Genomic DNA, 21,834 nt, shown 5'->3' on the forward strand with positions numbered 1-21,834 from the left:
AGTTCGTGTACTTTGCATCTTGCGGCATGGTGGGATGAAGCGGCCCGGGCTAACTTTACATGACCGCGTTCATGAGACTTGCTCCACGTTCGACATGCAACTTGTATTGCATAAGTGGCTTTGCGGGTGTCTGTCTCTCTCACCATAGTGAAGATTCAATTTACTCTTTCTATTGACAACACTTGTATCACCGTTGTGGTTCATGTTCGTAGGTAGATTGAATCTTACTCGAAAACCCTAAACCACGTAAAATTTGCAAACCATATTAGAGGCGTCTAACTTGTTTTTGCAGGGTTTGGTGATGTGATATGGCCATGATGTGATGATGAATATGTATGAGATGATCATTATTGTATTGTGGCAACCGGCAGGAGCCTTATGGTTGTCTTTATATTTCATGTTGTAGTATTGTTTCAAAATAGTTGTAATAGTTGCTACACACGGTGAACAACCATGAAGACGGCGCCATGGACCTTGACGCTACGCCGACGATGATGGAGATCATGCCCGTTGATGATGGAGATCATGTCCGTGCTTTGGAGATGAAGATCAAAGGCGCAAAGACTAAAGGGCCATATCATATCACATTATGAATTGCATGTGATGTTAATCCTTTATGCATCTTATTTTGCTTAGATCGCGACGGTAGCATTATAAGATGATCCCTCACATTAATATCAAGATAATAAAGTGTTCTCCCCTCGTATGCACCGTTGCTACAGTTCGTCGTTTCGAAGCATCTCGTGATGATCGGATGTGATAGACTCTACGTTCACATACAACGGGTGTAAGCCATGTTTGCACACGCGGAATACTTGGGTTTGCTTGACGAGCCTAGCATGTACAGACATAGCCTCGGGACAACGGAAACCGAAAGGTTGAACACGAGTCATATGGATGATATGATCAACATGTTGATGTTCACCATTGAAGCTACATCATCTCACGTGATGATCGGTTTTGGTGTAGTGGATGTGGATCGTGTACCACTTAACAACTATGAGGGATGTTGTATTAAGTGGGAGTTTATTAGTAATTAGATTAAAACATGAACTAATTATCATGAACATAGTCTGAGTAGTATTTTGAATTAATTTTGTAGTATTGGCATCCGTTTTCTACCATGCGCTAGTCTTGTAATTGAGATAGAAATACTGTTAAGTCTGACAAGAAACTTTACGGACTGGTACCGTATTGTTAAAGAATCAAGAAATGATTAAGTCCTATTGCAAACTTTTAGTAAACCTCACATTGCTGATTCAAAGAACAATGGTTTCAATTAGTACCTAGAATCATCTTGTCTCCGTGAAACTTGAAGTTCAAATCTGTTTGAAAAGTAAGGAGCTGAAAATTTTGTTTTCAGAAATAAGCGAGGTATGAGATATATGTGATATCTAAGACCTTGTTGCAAGATGATAGAATATAATTTGGTGAGACTACATAAACTCATAAGTTTTATGGGACTGTATGAAGGTTGAAAACGCCAGGCGTCCCAATCCTCCAACTATTGGGGCACTAACGATATTCGCATATCCATGAATTGATCGTCCTTAGTATGCACTTTTGCTAAGACTCGTCGTTTCGAAGCATCTCGTGATGATCGGGTGTTATAGATTCTACGTGTGCATACAACGGGTGCAAGCCAGATTTGCACATGCGAATACTAAGGTTAAAACTTCACGAGCCTAGCATGTACAGACATGGTCTCAGAAAGTCGTCATGATTTGATGGATAAAAATTATGAGTGAAATTGTTCATCACATTAAAAGGTTACTAATAGTGAAATCTGGAACACTTGTCATATGATGATCAACTTCAAAGTAAGAACCTCAAGGTTGTTGGTATTTGACCAATGGACCTAGAAGTTATTGAAGGTGAAGTGTTTTCTGAGAATGAGGAAAGCTAAAAGAGAAACTACAAAAGATATTTTGGCAGAAAGAAAGAAAAGACTAGAAAGTCTAGCTCAGGTGTATATAAATGATATACATGTTATGGATGTATTCCTTGTTTGGTCACATAATGAAATTCTTGGGTATTTGTACCAGATTGGTTGGTATGAGATGTCATACAGTACAACGCAATACAAGAATACGATGGCCTAAGTGACTGATAAGGAATATGGTAATAATGCACGTCTGGAACATAATAAAGTGTTATTATGTTTGTCGTTGGCATTCTACCTAGCCCTTAGAATTTATAATAAAGAACTTAATCATTGTTATTTTGCTCTGGTCAAATGAAAACAATGAGTTGTTCAAATTATGACATTACTCCATGTACGATGGATAAGTTATTATAAATCTTAATGGTGAAACACACATACATAACACTGACGCTAAAATGCCATAAGGCAAATGATTTGAATTTCACTTATTTGTGGAACCGCCATTTAGGTCATGTTAGAAAGGAACGCATGAAGAAACTCCATGCAGATGGATTTTTCGAGTCATTTGATTTTTGAATCATTTGGCGCTTGCAAATCTCTTCTAAAGATAATGACTGAAATACCGTTCATAGGCCAAGAGTTGAACGGGCAACTAACTTAGTGAAAACATACATGATGATGTATGTGGTTCACCGGGCATAGTTGTGTGCGGGAGATTCTTCTACTTCATGAAAACTTCCAACAATGAATTGAGTATATATATGTGGATATATTTATTCGATAAGGAAGAAGTTTGAAACATTTGAATGGATTCAAATAAATTTCAGCATGAAGTAGAAATCATCGTAATAGAAAAGTCAAATATCTATGATTGGATCATGGTGGAAATATTTGAATTACGAATTTTAGCGAACATCTAAGAGAGTTATGAAATTGTTCTACAACTCACGTTTCTTGGAATATCATAGTGATGATGGAGTATCCGAGAGACGTATCCAAACTTTGTTGGATTAATGATGAGATAATATAAAATGACGCCATTATATTTTTGTGGATTATGCTTTAGAGACTACCGCTTTTACACTAAATAGAGCATCATCATAATCCGTTGAAATGACACCATACAAGTTATGGCATGGGTATAGAACCTAATAGTCCTTTCTTAAATTTTGGTATGCATAGCATAAGTAAATAAGTTTACAACCAAAATCGGATGAATGTCTTTGTTGGTTATCCCAGAGAACAAATTGGGAATTCCTTCCACTATGGAGACAAAGACAAAAGTGTTTGTCAATATTTCTTACTTATTTACAAGAAATTGTTTCTAGCGAAATATTTTGAGTGGGAGGACAATGGAACTTGATAAGGTTTATGAACCTGAGCACGATGATCAGAGCAGCGCAACATCAGAAATGGTTCTGGAAGCGGCCACGATGATTATAGCTCCCATGTCTACAAAGTATTATAGTCATGGAGATCGAAGCACCTATTGAACCTTGTAGGTATGGTTTACTTTGTGATCAAATAAATGATTTGTGAACAAAGGATTGATTTTGAACAATGATAAACCAACTACATACAAAGAAGTTATGATGGGCCCTGACTCCGTTAAAATGGCTAAGCGCCATGGAATCCAAGATAGATGAACACTTTTTGAAAGTAAATAGATCTATAAAATTGATGGACTTGGATAGGAATATCCTTGAAGAAGCTCGACTTGTCGAAAAGTTGTTTACGACAAAGTTCAAAGAGTTGACTACGATAAGATTAGATCTTCCGTAGCGATGCTTATAGTCCATACGGATTGTTCTAGTAATCGCTACATATTTCTTTTATGAGATATGATAGTAGGATGGCAAAATACATTACTTAACAGAAGTATGTATTAAAAGTGTATACAAGATACAACCAAGAGTTTTGCTGGTCCATTGAATACTAGATAGGTATACAAACTTCAATTGGATGAAGTGAGTATCACGGAGTTGGAATCTTCACCGGATGAAATGATCAAAGAGTTATGATTTCATCAGAGACGATGAAGAGGCTTGCATTTGCAAGAAATTAAGTGGGAGCGCTGAGACATATTTGTAATACTTTATGTAGATGACATATCGTTGATTATAAATAATGTAATTTTGTAATTGATTAAAAAGGTTTCATTGAGAATTAACTTCAATGAAAGGATATGAACTGAAACATATTTAGTGTCAAGATCTATGAAGATAGATTGAAACACATAATAAGTTTAAGTTAAAAGTACATAAAATGAATATTGAAGTAGTTCAATATAATAAATTAAGAAGATGTTCTTTTCATATGAAGGTTTAACAAGACTTGAGTGTATCTGACACTCAATGAGTAAAAACAGATGAGTGATTTTAGATCACGAATAAAATGTACACAATCAGATGTCCTGTGCTCTAAAGAGTTAGGAGCATGTACCAGAATGATTCATGTGATAATCATTGGACAACAGTAAGAATGTCCCTAAGTTCTTTAGAAGAACCAAGGATATATATATAGTTTTGTTTGGGTAATGACAAACAAATCGCTGTAAAGTGTTGCACCGATATTAGTTTGGTCACATATAAAAATAAAATTTCAATCTCAATTAGGCTAAGTGTTGTTTAAAAGGTAGCACAATGAGCTAGAAGATGTCTATGCTAGATTTAGATAAGTTCTAAATATTGTGACGGATTCTACAAACGAAGGCAGAGTATGTCATTGTTTTGACAATGACTGAGAATGTTTAAAGTCAAGAAGTTCTTTGAGAACTTGGTGTAGTTCCGATAGTGTCAGAACTTTGAAGCTATATTGTATGTGACAATATTAGTAACATATTTCAGACCGCGGAATTAAGGTTCCACCAGAAGACTAAACATATATGATTAATGCCGACTCATTTGGAAAATGAGTAATGCGTTGAGACGCAAATGAATTGCAAAATACATACGTTTCTGAGTATGTCAGATCCGTTGACTAAAAACCTCTCCCGTGAGCAAAACATGATAAGCACCAGAAGGCCAAGGTGTTATATCTTTACAAATGTAAACTAGATTATTGACTCTAGTGCAAGTGGGAGACTGTTGGAGATATGCCCAAGAGGCAATAATAAAATGGTTATTATATATCTTTATGTTTATGATAAATGTTTACATACCATGCTATAATTGTATTAACCGAAACATTGATACATGTGTGTTATGTGAACAACAAGGAGTCCCTAGTAAGCCTCTTGTATAACTAGCTTGTTGATTAATAGATGATCATCGTTTCATGATCATGAACATTGGATGTTATTAATAACAAGGTTATGTCATTGATGAATGATGTAATGGACACACCCAATTAAGCGTAGCATAAGATCACGTCATTAAGTTCATTTGCTATAAGCTTTCGATACATAGTTACCTAGTCCTTTCGACCATGAGATCATATAAATCACTTATGCCGGAAGGGTACTTTGATTACATCAAACGCCACTGCGTAAATGGGTGGTTATAAAGGTGGGATTAGGTATTCGGAAAGTATGAGTTGAGGCATATGGATCAACAGTGGGATTTGTCCATCCCGATGACGGATAGATATACTCTGGGCCCTCTCGGTGGAATGTCGTCTAATTAGCTTGCAAGCATATGAATGGTTCATAAGAGACCACATACCACGGTACGAGTAAAGAGTACTTGTCAGGAGACGAGGTTGAACAAGGTATAGAGATACCGATGATCAAACCTCGGACAAGTAAAATATCGCGTGACAAAGGGAATCAGTATCGTATGTAAATGGTTCAGTCGATCACTAAGTTATCGTTGAATATGTGGGAGCCATTATGGATCTCCAGATCCCGCTATTGGTTATTGGTCGGAGAGAAGTCTCGACCATGTCTGCATAGTTCACGAACCGTAGGGTGACACACTTAAGGTTTGATGTCGTTTAAGTAGATATGGAATATGGAATGGAGTTCGAATGTTTGTTCGGAGTCTCGGATGGGATCCAGGACATCACGAGGAGGTCCGGAATGGTCCGGAGAATAAGATTCATATATAGGAAGTCATATTCCAAGTTTGGAAATGATCTGGTGCATTTATGGAAAGTTCTAGAAGGTTCTAGAAAAGTCCGGAAGAAATCACCATGGAAGGTGGAGTCCCGGAGGGACTCCACCCACCATGGCCGGCCAGCCTAAGGGAGGAGGAGTCCCAGGTGGACTCCTCCAAGGGTGGCCGGCCAGCCCCACCAAAGGAAGGGGGGAGTCCCACTCCCCCTAGGTTTGGCAATATGGAAGGTTTTGTGTTGGGGTCTTATTCGGAGACTTTTGACCTAACCCTTGGGGATCCACCTATATAATGAGGGAGAGAGGGAGGGGGGCAGCACTTCATTGGCCGCACCACCCCTGCCCCCCTTGAGGCCGGCGCCCCAAGCTCCCCCTCTCCCAAACCCTAGCCGCCCCCTCTTCCACCGGCAACTCCACCACCGCCACCACGCCGTCGTGCTGTCGGGATTCCGAGGAGGATCTACTACTTCCGCTGCCCGCTGGAACGGGGAGGAGGACGTCGTCATCAACACCGTACGTGTGACCGAGTACGGAGGTGCTGCCCGACTGTGGCACCGTCAAGTTCTTCTACGCGCTTTTGCAAGCGGTCAAGATCTTCTACGCGCTTTTGCAAGCGGCAAGTGATCGACTACATCCACCACGAGATCTAATCTCGTTAGGCTTTGGAAATATTCGAGGGTTAGTCTCATGATCTTCTCGTTGCTACCGTCTACTAGATTAGATCTTGGCTTGTGTTTTCGTTCTTGCGGTAGGAAAATTTCTGTTTTCTATGCTACGAATCCCATCAGAGGCACCTCTGTCGAACATCCTGAACAATCCAGAAGCTACAGGCCGTGTCTCCCTTTGGGGAATAGAGCTTTCCCCTCGGGACATCACGTATGAAAAAAGAAAGGCAATAAAATCGCAAATCCTGCCGGACTTTGTTGCAGAGTGGATGGAACTGCAAAGTACGGGACCCCCAGATTTGTCGAGTACCTGGACTATGAACTTTGACGGGTCCAAGAGGTTAGAAGGAGCTGGAGCAGGCGTGATATTAGTATCACCTCAAGGAGATAAGATGAAATATGTGCTGCGGATGACGTTTCCCAATGCATCCAATAATGAGGCGGAGTATGAAGCACTCATACATGGGATGAAGATGGCGAAAGTTTGTGGAGCAACCAGATTAAAAATCTTCGGCGACTCCCAATTGGTGGCTCAACAGGTGATGAATCAGTGCGATGCAGTCAATGATAGCATGATAGCATACAAGGAAGTATACAATGAACTCGAGAAACTCTTTGATGGGTGTGAAGTCAACCACATTAGTAGACTCAGCAATGATAAAGCCGATGTTTTGGCAAACATCGGATCGCAATGCTTAGCAATACCACCCGGTGTGTTTTGGGAGGAGATAAGCGAAAGGTCAACTAAGGCGAAGAAAACATCGAAACAGCCAAAAAAAGAAGCTAGAGAAAGGCTCGGGGGCTCCAGCAGAATTAGAAGCAAATACATCTGAAGAGGTAGAGGAATCACATGAGGTGATGGTGGTGCAAGTTCCGTGGATGCAGGTTTACGTAGCATATATCCTAAGGAAAGAAATACCCGAAGATCCGGTAGAAGCAAGGCGAGTTATTCGACGATCCAAAGCCTTTACTGTGGTCAAAGGAGAGCTGTATAAGCGAAGTATATCGGGAGTATTGCAGAGATACGTTACGCCTGAAGAAGGAAGAATTATCTTGAAGGAGGTACACGAAGGAGTGTGTGGACATCACGCAAGCAGTCGAGCAATAGCAGCCAAAGTCTTCAGGGCAGGATTCTATTGGCTCACTACAATAGAAGATGCAAAGGACATAGTGCGCACCTGTGATGCGTGCCAAAGATTTGCGGCAAAACCTCATTCTCCGGCAGCAGAGTTGATGCCAATACCTTTGTCATGGCCTTTTGCACAATGGGGTCTCGATATGGTGGGGAAATTACATAAGGCGTGGCCAGGAGGATACGTATATATGCTCGTGGCTGTCGACAAGTTTACTAAGTGGATTGAAGCAAAACCAATAACTTCGCCAGATGCAGCATCAGTGGTAAGTTTTGTCAAGGGCATCGTCTTCCGTTTTGGTGTCCCTCACAGCATCGTCACGGACAACGGCAGCAATTTCACCTCCAAGGAATTCAAGGCATATTGCGCAGAGGTAGGCATCAAACTACACTTTGCATCAGTCGCGCACCCGCAAACCAATGGTCAAGTCAAGAAAGCAAACGGTATCATCTGCAATGGTATCAAGAAACGATTGTTGACACCTTTGGAGAAAGCTCGACATACTTGGCCAGAAGAGCTGCCTAGCATATTGTGCAGTATACGGACAACACCCAATACAGCGACACAGGAAACTCCGTTCTTTTTGGTCCATGGGGCCGAGGCAGTACTCCCGATAGAAATAGAGCACAACTCCCCGAGAGTGGTGGAATATGATGAAGAAACTTCAAGAAAAGCACTAGAGGACGATGTCGATGCACTCGATGAAGCTAGAGATGAGGTGCTGTCAAGAGTTACCAAGTACTAGCAAGACCTGAAAAACTATCATAGTCGACGTTTGCGTCCAAGGTCTTTCCAAGTTGGCGACCTAGTTCTTCAACTCACCCAGGACAGCCATGAAATGTTCGAGTCACCATGGGTCGGACCATACATCGTCACAGAGGTGATCGCAGGAGGAGCTTACAGAATAAAGGACAAGAAGACAGGGGTCGCAGAGCCAAACCCATGGAACGTGGCGCAGCTTCGGCGCTTTTACGCGTAGAAGTCAAAATAGAGATACGCATGTAAATATACATCGTACTGAAAAGCTCGCGAGTTTTCAGACGCACTCTTTTCCTTTCAGGGCACCGAGTGGGGCTGAAAGGTTTTTAATGAGGCGGGCTCGCGATGCTGCAATATAGTAAAGATATTGGTGGTATACATTTTTTCTTCGACAGGCTCGGGGGCTTGCAACCCGCAAGTTGAACAATATATACTCGGTCCTTACAAAATAAACTCAATTAATTTGCTTTGGTCTGAACACCTCGCAAATAACATACATACACTCGGGGGCTAAAGGAAAAAATACATACTCCTCGCAATTTACAAGATATTTCTCGCAATATACAAGACATCTCTTTATTTCAGGAAAAATTCGACAGAAGGAAAAGAACTTCAATCATCTGCTATAAGGTTATCTATGTTCACCCTTTCATCTCCCGCAGAAGCACCCATAGAATCAGCATAATGGCTCTCCGTGAAGTACGCAGCATCCATCCGAAGAAGATCTTCAATCATCTTTTCGGCTACGGGTGTCACCGCCTCGTTGATCTTGTCGACGTTCCTCCTTCGTTTTCTTAATCGTTCGTGGCAAAGATCAACAACATTGGACATATCAAGTTTCGGGTAGCAGATTTGGAGCATGATCATCGAGAACCTAGCACCAGCCATCAACTGAGCCTTCACAAATCCTTGGATTCGTTGAACACTCTTAAACTTGTTCATCAATTCAGGAAGAGTTTTGGGTTGCAGATTCCGAGGAAACATGGCGTTGTAAACCATGGCTAGTGTCTTTGTACAGAAGTCGAGATATTCCCGAACCTGAGAAGCACGATCCTGAAATCGTACAATTTGTCGGGTCCGGTCCGGGGAAGACCAAAAGCTGGAGTCGTTCTGCTGAGCAAGTCGAACAAGCACCTCAGCCCTCGCATCAACACGCTGGTTTTCGGCAACAACATCCTAGAAAGAACCTAGCCGTATCAAGAAATATGATTACCGGAAAACTCGTACGCGAAGTAAGTAAAAGAAAGCATGGGGTGAGACTTACCCGCCATATCCAGGCTTGCGTCAGTCAGCAGGTCAAGCATATAATTTTCTCGAGAAGCGGCTTGCAAAGCCTCGGCAATGGCAGCATCTTTCAACTTTAAAGCTTCTTGAGCTTGCTGAAGAGCCATCTTTTCCTGCTTGGAAGATTTGTGGGATTGTTCCATGACAATAAGGGATTGTTTCTTCATGGCTTGGAGTTGTTGTCGAAGTTCAGCTACTTCTAGTTGCTTCAGATTCACAGATGAGGAATCATCCAGCAAAACGTCGTCATCTATCCGTTTGGAGCAAGAAGTGGCAGGAGAAGCAGATGATGGTCCAGCAGTCTTAGAGTAGTTATCAAATATCAACTGGAAGAAAGAAAATATCGACATCAATAAACAAACAGTGGATCATTCCTTCTCATTGATAAGTAGGGATATTTACAAGTGATGGTCCATTACAAAAGGTCAGCTCCTAGTGAGTCGACGAAAATAGTCGCATATCATAAGGATATCGACATCTACCAAAAGAAAGACAGCAAACGGAAGAGTAAGTTGGTCTACTTGACCTCCGGCCTGGCGGAACTGGAAGAAGCAGCTGGCTTGTATCCGAGGAAGGAGAGAATCTTCTTCGAGTGCGGCTTCGCGGCCTTGATTAAAGACTGCCACTTCTCCTTGTTCATTCTCTTCGCCTCGCCAGTCTTCGCCCAGTCGACGTTCTGCTGGCTCTCGGCAACCAAAGCTATGGTACCCTCCACGCCAATCTTCAAGTTTTCCTGCCGGAAAGCCAATCCAAGATCCTCCTTAGGGATAAAATGCTTGGCAAGATCTGAGAAGGCGTCTGGTTGTTTTTTCTTCGGGAAGAAGTAGGGGAAGAGGCGCGTAAACGCGGACCGCGCATCAGCAATACTGCGGCGCGCCAGATCCCCGTGAATTTAAAGGAGGGAAAGGGCATCGAGAAGACGGTCCCCTTCAGGCTCCTGCAGTTCAAAATCTTGACCCATTTTTCCTGCTGAAACAAAGTTCGAGTTATCAACAAATATGAGGAGAGATAATCTTAGAAGATACTCGAGCAAAGTGATCAACGAACTTACTGACGAAACGCCGATTCTGCGACTCAAGGCGGCCAATGATATCCTCCTCACGCGCAATTTGTTGAGTTACCTTCTCGCTTAAGGCATTTTCAGCTTGGTGAAGCCTCTTTCGAAGATCTCCAACAGAGGCAGCGTCTTGTTCGGCCTTCTTTCGAGCTTTTTCGCTCTGTTCAAGATTGACGGCAAGATCATCGGCGCGTTTGTTGGCTTTGGCGAGAGCCTCTGACGGAAGGAAACAACGCAAGAAAGTCAAGTTAAAAATTGCAATATAATCTACGTGATGACGAGTAAAAACATCACAATCGTATGAAGGCTTACCTTTCAAGTCTTCGACAGTGTCACGGTACCCAATAAATTGAGTACCAAGAATGATGAAGTTCTTCATCAAAGGCTGTAGGAAAAGAGGTGATAGAAAGGTTGAGAAGAAAACTCGACTAAAGACAAAAAATAGCGGTAAGGGTACTTACATCATCCAGGGAAGGAGTCGACGAACTCCCGGCCAAGAAGCCTTGTTCTTCACCAAGTTCAATCCTCGCTCTCTTCGGCTCGGGGGCTCGGGGGCTGGCGGCAGGAGTCGACATCTCCAAGCCCTGATGAGGAGGCGAGGCTTCCTCCGTCGCACGGCGAGTTTCCGAGAGAACTAAAGTTTGTGACGTGCTCGTCGGAGCAGTCACATTGGTAGCGGGCTCTTCCTCTTCTTCGCCACTGTCCACAAAAGATAGTATGAGAATATTCTAACAATATATAAAAAGAAAAAGAAGGCAGGCTAGCTTACGAGCTAACGAGGGCATCAGCGTAAGGGTCGAAGGCACCCTCCTCTTCGGGAGAAGCTTCCTCGACAGGTGACCCGCTGAGTTTGGAGGTGCCGGAGTCTTCGACATCACCCCTCTTCCTCTTGCTCCGGGGGGAAACAGCGGAAGGGAGAGAATGCGCTGACTCGGAAGCCTCCGATTCAGTCTCTCTTTCAGAGGAACCCGTGGATTTATGAGATCCAGCGATTTCACTCTCAGGGCGAGAAGTACCCTGTGCATCGTCGTCAACGATGGCTCGATCATCGACCTCCCCACCTTCAGGAAGGGGAGGCAGGGAAGACAAAACTTGGTGTTTCTGAAGAAGAAAACCATCAACAGAAAAGTTCAGCAAAATAGTAGTCAAAGCAATAAAAACTCGGAAGGACAAGTCATTTACCTTGGGAAGGGGATTGGTGCTGTTGAAAGGCTCTACTCGGCAAGAAGATGGAACCGAGTCTTTCTTGCTTAACGATGACACACGACGAACGAGCTTCTCCAAGTCCTTCACAGAAAGATCTTCGGATATGCGGTCGACGTCTTTATCGCCAGCATACAGCCACAAAGGGTTTTTGCGAGCCTGTAAAGGCTGTACCCTAATCCTAAGGAAATGCGCAGTAATTTGGATACCCGACAATTCTTTGCCTCGGGTATTCTGCAGCTCATGGATTCGCTTCATCAGCGCCTCTGTCGCCGTTTTCTCTTCTTTGGTGGCCTCTGCATCCCAGGATCGGCGGCGAAGGATTTTTGCGCTACCATCGAAGGGGGCGATGTTGTATTCCAGCGAGTCGGAGCACTCTTCGCGGACATATAGCCATCTCCTGCGCCACCCTTGGACGGAGTCGGGGAATTTGACGTCGAAATACTCGACGTCAGGGCGGACACAGATAACAACACCACCTATGTTGTAGGCGATATTGTGGGAGCCGTTGCGGCGAAGGTAGAAAATGCGTTTCCACAGGGCCCAATTTGGTTGGATCCCGAGAAAGCACTCGCAGAGGGTGATAAAGATAGAAATATGAAGGATGGAATTGGGAGTTAGCTGATGCAGCTGCAGCCCGTACACGAAGAGTAAACCACGAAGAAATTGATGGATAGGACCAGAGAGGCCGCGGATGAGGTGGTCGACGAAACTAACCCGATATTGGATGGGGGCGTTGGGAAACTTTCCTCGCTGGGGAAGATCAGCACTTCCTTCTTCTTCATCAGGCCAAGCTTTTTCATCAGGTTGGCGTCCTGGTTGGAGATCTTGGATCTCTCCCACTCAGTAGCTCCTAGATCTTGCGCCGCCATGCTTGCCTCGGGAGTGCTATGCCTTGTGAGCCTTGACCGCGGTGGCATCAACAAGGGCGCTGGAGAGAGTAGGGGTGTGGTTGAGCGCAGGAGTTTTTGGTTGCAGTGGAGGTTTTGCAGAGGGGATTTGAGCGCGGCGCGGCGAAGGGATTGCTGGAGGAAGAAGAAGACCCTTTATAGCAAACCTACGAATCGACGCACCGTTGGTTGCAGAAGGAATGGATCTGATGACTTACACGTGTCTCCATGGGTAATAAAGTCTTTTTACTGCGACGGAACTGGACAGGCGCTACAGTGCGCGTGCCAGAAAAAGCGGAGGACGTGTGTCCCCCACTTGCGAAACGTGTCACAGACCGCAGGTTTTTGGATCCACAAGTCAGGGACAGGACAGGGCTCGCGTTCTCCCGATACAGCGGTCGTGGCTATCGTCAGCACTGATGTCACTTTAAAAGAAAGAAATTTCGACTGTGCTATTTTGAAGATGGGCGACAGAGATGGATTGATGATAACTTCGTGAGCTTTTGATCAAATACAAGTTTTTGATCAAATGCTCGGGGGCTACTTTTGAAAGAAGAAAACCTCGAGTATGGCAAGAAAGAAAAGGCAAGAGCCTATGATCAAATACAAGCATTTGTTCATAGGCTCGGGGGCTACTCCCATCGGGAGCGCTGGTCGCGCACCCGATAAAGATGGAAGAATTCGAAAAGATAGTAATACAGCGACAAAAAATGTTAAAATGGTGAGCCTACAACCAAGGACAAGCTCTTGGCTGTAGCCTCAGGTGCTACTCCCATCGGGAACGCTGTTCGCGTGCCCGATGAAATTATAAAAGGCATGGTGAGCATATTTCGAGTTATACAAATAACTCTTCATTTACTCCCATCGGGAGGACAGGATAAAAAATATATACAAGTCATCTGGTGACTCGAATAAATGTGCTATTCCAACAGCCGAAAAAGGACTCGACAATACATTCTCAGAGTGCCTCAGTCGCAAATTAATCTCTGAATGCCGCAATACTTTGCGAAGGTAAGTCCCCGGGATCCGTCCTGTGCGGCGTGGCACCGCCTCTGACGGCGCTTTGCTACTTTTTCCGTATCAGCAGATGCGAAGAAAAATCCTAACGGACGCGTTAGGTACCCGAAAAAATATAACTGGAATTCGACATCTAGTAAGACCTTAAGCGGCGCATGTCGAATTACACCAGTATCCCGAGATCATGTCCAGGGACGTGATCTTGAAGTAGGTTTTGGTGGATTGCCACAAGAGCAGTTAACTAGTACCTGATCCGTCAGATGAACTAGCCCCAATTACCTTTATCCCTGTACAATATACAATTGTTTTATTAAAGATATGTGTTAACTCGAAGAAGTTGTATGGTAATTGTAAAGTTGGAGATTTTCCATGAGTCTCTGATTCAAGCAAAATCTCGGGGGCTACTGACATAGGCATCCCCATTGGGCCTGCCGAATATAGTACCCGGGATTTACTGAAGGCCCACGACCCGAAGTTTGTGAAGCTCGGAAGCCCAGTTAAGAGATAGTTTGGAAAGATTTGTATTAGGAATAAAGAGACTTGTAACTTTACGGGTGGAACTCAAAGAGTCCCCCGGAATCTGTAACCTTGTGTAATACGAAACCCTCGGCTCCGCCTCCTTTATAAGGGGGAGTCGAGGGACAAAGAAAGTATCGATTCCATTGTCAACATAACCCTAGCTTTTTAGCAGTCGAGTACTTTTCCGGCTGAAACCCTCGAGATCTACTTGCCCTCTACTTCCGCTAAAACCCTAGTCTACAATCTGTAGGCATTGACAAGTTAATACCTTGTCACCGGGTGAATTGGGCCTTCTTGCGGGAAGTTCTACTCCACAAAGGCTTTGAGCCAGGGTGGGTTCACAGAGCTTTAGGTCTGGTCTCGGGGGGCCAGACGGCGATCACTATTAACGGGGAAGTAGGGAACTTCTTCCGTAATGGACGCGGGGTGCGTCAGGGGGACCTGTTATCCCCCCTCCTCTTTGACTTTGTGGTGGAAGCCCTTGCCTCCATCCTTGACAAAGCCAGAGAGGCGGGTCACATTACTGGGTTGATCCCACACTTGATACCTGGGGGGGTGTCTCATTTGCAGTACGCGGATGATACCATCATCATGTTCCAGCCAGATGATCTGGCCATCGCCAACCTCAAATACATACTTCTCTGCTTCGAGAATATGTCGGGCCTCAGGATCAACTTCCATAAGAGTGAGGTTATGATGCTAGGCGGGGATGTGGCTGAGGGGACCAGGATTGCCAACATGCTTAACTGCAAGAGAGGCACCTTCCCTTTCACCTATCTGGGTTTGCCGGTGAGTGACCGTGCGCTGCTAGCTTCGGACTGGGGTCCGCTGACTAGCAAGGTTGCCAAACGCGCGGATCCCTGGATGGGAAAGTTGATGTCCTCGGCCGCGAGGCTCACTCTCATCAACGCCTGTTTGTCCAGCCTGCCGTTGCATGCGATGGCGGTGACCCTCTTGGGGGACGGTGTGCACGGCTTGTTTGACAAGGCCAGGTCCCGTTTCTATTGGGAAGCAAACGGGGCTAAACGTAAATACCATTGGGTCAGATGGTCGGCCATGTGCAAGCCTAAATGCCTGGGGGGGCTAGGTATTGTGGATACGAGGCTCATGAACGTTTGCCTTATGGCCAAATGGATCTGGAGACTGTACGCAGGGGAGCAAGGTCTCTGGGCTGTCATCCTGAGGGCTAAATATCTGGGGGAGAGGGACCTCCTCGCAGATAAGCATAGGCCTGGATCCCAATTTTGGAATGCTATCCAAAAGATCAAGCATGTCTTCGGCATGGGGGCCAGACATGCTATACACAACGGCCGTGCCACCAGGTTCTGGGTAGACTGGTGGCATGAGAAGGGGCCCCTCAAGGATCAGTTCCCAGGCCTCTTTGCCATTGCGACGGAACCCTTGGCCACGGTTGCTACGCTCTTCGGGGAGAATCAGCATAGGCTCATGTTCCGACGTGAACTTTGCCTTGGGGAGCGAGTGGAGTTGGCCAACATCTCCCGACTGGTGGAGGTCGTCCGCCTGTCGGAGACGCAAGACCGGATATCGTGGTCCATGGAGCCAAATGGGAAGTTCTCTGTGCGGTCTTTGTACAAGAGCTTATGCCAGGGCATTCCCCACAAACACTATGGGATAGTGTGGGAGATCAAGGTGCCACTCAAAGTCCGTATCTTTTTGTGGCAATTATCAAGACGTCGATTCCCCTCCAATGACAACATCCGAAAGCGCAAGGATCCTTCCAATGGTACCTGCGGCCTTTGCATGGAAGTGGAGGACAACAACCACATCTTCTTTAGATGCCCGCTGGCGCGCTTCATGTGTAGTGCGGTCAGAGACCTTCTTGGTTGCTCTTGGAACCCCTCGTGCTTTGCCGACATCTTTCGGTATATGCACGTCCACGTTGGCCAGACTCGGAGAGTTCTGTGGTTGGCGTGCGCTGCCCTACTTTGGTCACTCTGGAACGTGAGAAACAAATTCACCATTGAGGGTGTGTTTCCAGCTAACCCGGCTGACGGTTTGTACAAAATGACTGTATACTTGCAGGTATGGAAGCTTCTGGCTAGGAGAGGAGACCGTCAAGCGGTGGAGCTAGTGATTGGCCGTATTCGAGCTCTTCATGCTTCTATCAGAGATAGTGTCTAGTGCTCCCTCTGGGGCAGGGTGGTGTTTGTGGTGTTCGGTGTCACTAGACGGTAGGCTTTGGCGTTGGGGCGTCGCCTCTCCGGCTGATGTGCTAGGTCGATCACCTTGTATCTTGTGGTGTCCAGGTCCTGTACCGTGTGCTTGTGGTTGGGTGGAGCTTCCCTCCATCGTGTCTTGTCGTGGTCGTGTCGTGTTTGTTGTATGGATGCTGCCGTTGGGGCCCTATTAATTTAAAGCCGGGCTCTGCTCGAGCCTTGTGTTTAAAAAAAAAGGATCGAGAAATCATTCTGAGGGATACGACACGTTTCCATCACTTTAGAGGTGGCCATTGTTCATGCGGGGATTACTGGTGAAGAATACCAATAACAATGTATACTAGCAAATTTCATTGGTTTGCAACAGTATTTGATCCTCAACAAGAACATGAATGTTGATGCATTGGGTCTGCGCAGTGCTCAACATCCTAACATGTGAGGAATTTACCATAGCGGTTTCTGTGTGTAAATTAGAATAACTGGTACAGTTAATGGTCCATCAATCTTGAGTGATGAATGCAGTTTCTATCCACAAATTACATTTAATTCATCTGTGATGGGTAATCTTGAGATCCTGACAATGGTGACCTATCCTTGCCTATTGATAAAAAGTGGGATGTTAATATATGGAAATGATGCCAAGTGTCAACACCCGGATTTTTAAGTCCAGATGCCTATTATGCCATACATCGCAATCCCAGGAAGATTGTTTTTGCGAGACATAACAGTTGATATCATAGAGTCATCATTCATTACAAACCATAGTCTTCTTACAACAACGGATCACATGATCCACACTTACAATAATAGTTGATCTAATGATCAATAAACACAACACATAGTGGAAGCGAAGTAGTAGTAGTCCATCTAATCCACAGGCAACGCTTGACGTTAGGAGACGATCCTAGTTCTCGTAGTTGTCCTGCTGTCCGTCATCCGGATGCTGCTGCTCCTCTTCATAGTCTGGCCATTTGAATAGCCAGGGACACAGCCATGAGTACTTTAAAGTACTCGCAAACTAATACTAATGTAAGTACTATCAATTTTGTTAAGGGGGTGCCAAGCTATAGGTTTATTTGCATAAAGCCAATTTTATTTCATAAACCTTATAAAAGAAAGACTCCTCATTTGCCTAACTTAACTCAAGTGGGAACATTAGTGTCATTCCCACAACCATGTTGTTTTCAAGTCAAAATCACCATTCACTTCACCCTTCATTTTGGAAACATCTGACAACGGTACAGTATGGCCTTTCCAATCGTCCGTAACCGTGGACACGGCTATTCGAATAGTTTTACACTCTGCAGAGGTTGCACACTTGTGCCACAACTTTTGATTACATCCGTCAGGGATAGCCCTGAATACTCATACTCCGTATGCGGATCATCAACTATAACCTTTCACTTACATACTCTAGTATAGGCACCTCTCCCCATGAGCTTGGCCTCCCAGTGAAGACAAACCGTCAGCCTGGGAACTGCACAGGGCTTGGGTAGGACATTCACCTCATATTCACGTCATTTCATATTTCACGGAGGCAGTCTCGGCATAACCCCTATGACGCTTGTTTAGAGGGAACCCATACTAAAATACATAAACTTCCAGTTAAGCCCTACCCATAATCAGGTATTGTGGGGGTACTCAATTATTGGAATGGTATCGCATCCGAACTCAACCATCAGTTTTTTGTCAAATTCACCATGTCATTCAAGTCATATTCACCTTCAAAATCTCTCAATAGAATGACTCGTCATTCCAAGGTTTTCAAAGTCATTTGATTCACATGTTCCCATCTAGAGTAGTAAATTTTATTTTAGCACTAGCAACTAGTCATGAGTGGTGCTAACTTACTTGTAGCTATTTAGGCTAAGTTTGATGCTCTTGTACTCCTCTTATACTTAGACCAAAGTTAACTATAAAGTAAGCTTTAATACATAAAGTAAAAACTTTGCAAGAATAACACTTGGGATGGGATCATGAAGCATAAAGTAATAGGTGAGTGTGCCTTGCTCTGGTAGAGCTTTGCACTTTGCAAGAATAATAGCTTGCCTTGAGTGGTGTACTGATCAAAATGTTCTTCTTCCTCCTCGTAGACCTCATCCTCCTGGTATTCCTCGGTACTAGCGTCTATAAACGGATACGAGGTATACAATCACCAAACAATTTTTAAGGGCTAGACTAATCACACAAATGGTCCACACTAATCATTCTAGCATCACACATTAATCATGAGAGGGGGTTGACTTGTGTTTTAAGAAACTTGTAAGAGAAGATAATTTCCTCTCATTGAATCTTCCTAAGATTTAATTTACTCAAATAATAAGGGATGATCATTTGTTGACCAAGGTCAACACCTCATATATATCATTGGGGAAAAGATTTAAATGAGATACTATATCTCATGCAATTTAACTACTATGGAACAATTTACTATCATTAAGTAATTAAACATAAGGTACTATAGACTAAGATCATTACCTCATCTTTCACTACTTAAGACAAGATTTAAATGAGAGAGTAACTCTCATACTATTTAAACAAAATAATTTGGATGATTTAAATAGACTAGAAATGGCTCCATAGCCATTATTTTTGCTCTAGCCCATGATCATACAAACAACTATGCTATCTTTTTGCATAAACAATTAGGGTTTGTCAGAAGTGATGTGTGAGAGTTGGAATCAACTCAAAATCATTTTTGGTTGAATTTTAAATAAAGTTTGAAGTTGGAAAAGGCCCTGCCTTGTTATTTTTGCTACTTTAAATCTACAACACATCTAGGGTTGTAACCAGTGTAGTTGTTTAGACAATTTCATAAGCTTTCCAAATATATAAAATTTATCAAATTTGGTTTAGTAGATTTTATTCTATTAAATTTTGAAAATGGTACCAGTATTGGAATTCTAACTAAACCAAAAATTCGAATTCAAATTGACGGGCCTAGGCGGGAAAGAGAACTGGGCCGCAGTGGGGAAAAGAAGTTGGGCCAGCCCATCTGCGCGTCTCGCGCGAGTGGGCTGCCTGACTGGTGGGGCCCGCTGTCAGCGAGAGTTTCACAGCGAAACGGTATGGATGAAACTGGATCGCACGATTAGAAATAGATCGAACGGCCGGCGTTCATCGTCGTCTCCGACGAGAACCCGTGGTGCTGGCGGCGAGGCTAGGGGGTGGGAGAGCCTACCGGTGCTCCGGCGGTCGGCGGTGAGGTGCGCGGCGACGTTGGCGTGGACGACGAGGCTCCTGGTACCGGCGGCGTGGCTCGGGGAAGCTCCAATCGACGGCGGTGATCTGCGGGTACTGGCGGGCTCCGGCTCCAAATTGGAGCTACTCTGGCGAGGATGTGGCTAATTCACTGGTCGAGGAGAAGCAAGGATGGGAGGAGAAGCGGTGAGTGTGAAGAAATGAGGCGCGGGGGTGCTCTATTTATAGCGGGGATGGGGTGTTGCGGCGGTGTGCTCGGGTCGCTCATGGCGTGCCGTCTCTGGGTCGCGAAAGGGCAAGGTAAGGACGGGTTGAGCTTGCTATCATCACAGCGGCGCTTGCGTGCTAGCTGGCGCAGAGAAAGCGAGAAGGGACGGCTCGAGATGATGCCGTGTCTGCGGCGGTCTTGGCGGCGAATCTTTGAAGGGGACGACGGCGACAGTGCCTCCGCGAGTAGCTGGGCGTGTCTAGGCGCTAGCTGGTGGGGTGGTGATGCTCGATGCAGAGGTAGAGGTGTAGGGAAGGACTGAGGCGACGGGGCGAGCTCGTGCTCTGGCGCGTCCAGGGCGCGGTGAGCGTGCACGCTGGCATGCCTGGGCGTTTTGGGCGCGTCCTGGCCAGCGCTTTGTCGCGTTCTCCTTGGCCAAGGGCTAGGTCCAGCGTGTTCAGTAGAGGGTGTAGAGACCCAGGGACACGATGGTGCAAGCTAGATGAGAGAGAGGAGGATAGTGGCATGGAGGATGGCATGGTGCACGGCATGGCCGTGTTCTGCCTCTCCCCTCGCTTTAATCACCACGGGCAAGTGCATGGTTTGGTCCAGGAGACTAAGAAGGACAGTAATGATCACCCCACAAAGTTGGTTTAGGCAAGGATCCACTGGTTAATAGGGTGTGTGTCCAATCCAGTTTGGTGCCTGCCATGTGCTCGATGAAATGGCCGCATGAAGTGAACTTTGGAATTTTGCAACCATTTTTGGTGGAGTGGATTTGAATAATGTTTGGAGCATAATGGTGGTGGTGGTGTGCAAAATGGTGCTGGTTTGTGACATTTCAAAAAGTGGATGATCTACTCTTTGTTTCAGGGTTGCCACTTGTCACTCTTATATTAAGCAATAGGGGCAGAGTCAACTATGGTGGTCAACACAAAAAGTGTTCACCTTGAGATGGTCTTGGATGAGGTGAAAAGAATTGGGAGGGTTTAGTTTAAGAATCCCTTAAACCAGGGGCTCAAAGTGGGTATGATGATAGAAATTTCAGTTTTGACCATTATCATATGTGATTAGAATTTGAATTTTCCTTTGCTTAAATTTGTGTTTCTTTGGGTCAAAAGTGTGTGTTATTGGTATATTCAGGTTTCACAAGCATTGGCACAAGCCATTATGGCCTTGGTTGATGATTTGCAAAATTGGCCATAAGCCCTCATATGGCTTTTTCTTTTATTTTTCCTTTTCTCTTATTTGATTTCTTTTGGACCTCAATTTGCAAGGGTTAGGGTTTTTAGAGGTATTAGTAGCACTCAAGCAAACAATCATGGCACAACTCCACCAAGCATGCCTGATCACTATGCACACTATGCGACAAATTAAAAGTTTTTGTTAGTTCCAAAAATTTGGAATATTGGAAACTCCTTTTCTTATTGATTTGAAAATTTGGGATGCTACAAACCCTTCCCCCTTACAAAAGATCTCGTCCCGAGATCTTAAAGAAAACTAGGTACTAAAGAGATCTGGGAATTCAGTCCTCATGTAATCTTCGCGCTCCCAAGTGGCTTTTTCTTCGGTATGGTTACTCCATTGGATCTTCAGAAACTTGATACTCCTGGTGCGGGTGGTTCTGAAAGCTTCTTCCAGGATGCGAACAGGTACTTCGCGATAGGTCAAGTCCTTGTTGATATCCACAGATCTGTGATCGATGTTTTTGAAAACCTCGGTCTTCTCTGGTACCTCCAAACATTTCCGAAGTAATGAGATGTGGAACACATTATGCACCGCTGA

At 44.6% G+C, this 21,834-nt stretch overlaps 1 pseudogene; it reads left to right on the plus strand.

Annotated features, from left to right (window-relative positions):
* The window catches only part of LOC127303292 (pentatricopeptide repeat-containing protein At4g16835, mitochondrial-like), a 53,720-nt pseudogene extending 36,443 nt beyond the window's left edge, over positions 1 to 17,277 (plus strand).
* Positions 17,278 to 21,834: the final 4,557 nt, after the last annotated feature.

This window comes from Lolium perenne, chromosome 5 (assembly GCF_019359855.2).
Source record: "Lolium perenne isolate Kyuss_39 chromosome 5, Kyuss_2.0, whole genome shotgun sequence".
Classification (NCBI taxonomy): domain Eukaryota; kingdom Viridiplantae; phylum Streptophyta; class Magnoliopsida; order Poales; family Poaceae; genus Lolium; species Lolium perenne.